This window comes from Drosophila grimshawi, unplaced genomic scaffold (assembly GCF_018153295.1).
Source record: "Drosophila grimshawi isolate 15287-2541.00 unplaced genomic scaffold, ASM1815329v1 contig_1374, whole genome shotgun sequence".
NCBI lineage: Eukaryota > Metazoa > Arthropoda > Insecta > Diptera > Drosophilidae > Drosophila > Drosophila grimshawi.
The window spans coordinates 293,007-295,525 of NW_025062897.1; the positions used below are offsets into that span (position 1 = coordinate 293,007).

At 39.4% G+C, this 2,519-nt stretch overlaps 1 pseudogene; it reads right to left on the minus strand.

Moving 5' to 3' along the window:
• Positions 1-1,080: 1,080 nt before the first annotated feature.
• On the minus strand, positions 1,081-2,263 carry LOC122322404 (annotated as a pseudogene).
• Positions 2,264-2,519: the final 256 nt, after the last annotated feature.

The window sequence follows — 2,519 nt, forward strand, 5'->3', positions numbered from 1 at the left end:
TCATCTAAGAAAGATATTAAGGGATATTCTTCGAATAATAGAAAATATATGGAAAGCATTAAATAGGGTCAACCTTGAAATAAATGGCCATATCTTTGTCTCAAATTGCCCCATATCAATTATAAAGGTGTTTTTAGAATTCACGCAATCTTTGGAACAAAACTGCATTAAAATAATTTGACGTCCGACTCATCTAAGAAAGATATTAAGGGATATTCTTGATTAACAGAAAATATATGGAAAGCATTAAATAGGCTCTACCTTGAAATAAATGGCCATATCTTCGTCAAAAATTGCCCCATTTCAATTATAAAGGTGGTTTTAGAATTCACGCAATCTTTGGAACAAAACTGCATTAAAATAATTTGACTTCCGACTCATCTAAGAAAGATATTAAGGGATATTCTTGATTAACAGAAAATATATGGAAAGCATTAAATAGGCTCTACCTTGAAATAAATGGCCATATCTTCGTCAAAAATTGCCCCATTTCAATTATAAAGGTGTTTTTAGAATTCACTCGATCTTTGGAACAAAACTGCATTAAAATAATTTGACTTCCGACTCATCTAAGAAAGATATTAAGGGATATTCTTGATTAACAGAAAATATATGAAAGCATTAAATAGGGTCTACCTGAAATAAATGGCCATATCTTCGTCAAAAATTGCCCCCTTTCAATTATAAAAGATGTTTTTTGAATTCGCTCGACCTTTGGAACAAAACTTTATTAAAATAATTTGACTTCCGACTCATCTAGGAAAGATATTAAGGGATATTCTTCGATAAATAGAAAAATATATGGAAAGCATTAAATAGGGTCTACCTTGAAATAAATGGCCATATCTTCGTCAAAAATTGCCCCATTTCAATTATAAAGGTGTTTTTAGAATTCTTTGGAACAAAACTGCATTAAAATAATTGCACTTCCGACTCATCTAGGTTAGGTTAGGTTAGGTTATATCGGCTGTCAGCCCGGTAGGCTGACACACTTAGGCCATATTGGGCCCGTTGTGTTACCGAAAAAGGGGATCTAGGGATTTCTTCCTGCAGTCGTGCCTTCAGCATTCCAACATATATTTAAATATTTGCCCAACCCGATGCGTTTATGAATTTCGCAATCTTGGCCAGTCTCATATATCGGAGCTCCGATAAACTATTTAGGGAGTAGTTTCCCAGGATTGCCAGCCTTTTCATGGCAAGTGCTGGGCAGAGGCAGAAAAAGTGTTCCGGAGATTCAACTTCTTCCTCCTCTATTGGCATGAATGCCAACCAGCCAGTGCCCAGTTAGAGCCCGGATCACTGCGGAACAGTTAGTCCGACTCAGACTGCACAGCTCTTTGCTGCGTTTGGAGTCAATGATTGGCCATGTCTGGTGTGCTATGCGGGCACAGGTGGCATTTTGCCATTTTTCGCATGACCTGCGCCTATGCTCCTCCCTGATATTGAGCTTGCAGGTAGCTAGAGGCATACTAATACCTTCCTTGTCCGTGAGGAGCGGCAGTATGGTACCTTTCCTAGCTAACTCATCGGCTTTGCAGTTGCCTTCAATGTCCTGGTGACCAGGAACCCATATCAGGCTAATAACATGCTGTTTAGCCATCTCGTGTAGAGATTTGCGGCAGCTTGTTACTGATATCGAATTGGAAGATATCGAGCTGATTGATTTGATTGCTGCCTGACTATCAATATATATATTTATATAGCCAGGGCTGACTTTGAGCCTATCTAGGCAGTCTAAAGCTTCCTTTATGGCCAGTACCTCAGCTTGAAAAACACTACAGTGTGTTGGAAGGCTGAAGGATAACTGTAAATTGAGTTGCTCGGAGTAGACCCCTCCGCCTACACGGTTGTCTAGCTTCGAGCCATCTGTAAAGAAGGTTATGGTTGCCGGTGGACCGGGGGTGCCATGAACCCATTCTTCCCTTTGAGGGAAGTATGTGTTGAAGGGTGTTCCCAATTGTGTTACTGGCACGCAGAAATCTGTTTTAGAAAGGATGGTCGGTTTCCCTTCTAAGATAGAGGCATGACCAGTGCTCTGAGTAGTCCAGGCGAGGGATTCTCTGAGTCTTATGGCCGTAAGTGTTGCATTTTCCATTCCTTGTCTTTCCAGACACGGAATGTCCAGGATAGCGTCAAGTGCCTCACTAGGTGTGGTACGAAGCGCCCCCGATATGCATAGTTCAGCCATACGCTGAACCTTGTTTAGTTTAGAAAGGGTGGTTTTCTTTTTTAAACAGGGCCACCATACTGCGACGCCATACAAAAGTGCATTAAAATAATTTGACTTCCGACTCATCTAAGAAAGATATTAAGGGATATTCTTCGATAAATAGAAAATATATGGAAAGCATTAAATAGGGTCTACCTTGAAATAAATGGCCATATTTTCGTCAAAAATTGCCCCATTTCAATTATAAAGGTGTTTTTAGAATTCTTTGGAACAAAACTGCATTAAAATAATTTGACTTCCGACTCATCTAAGAAAGATATTAAGGGATATTCTTCGATAAATAGAA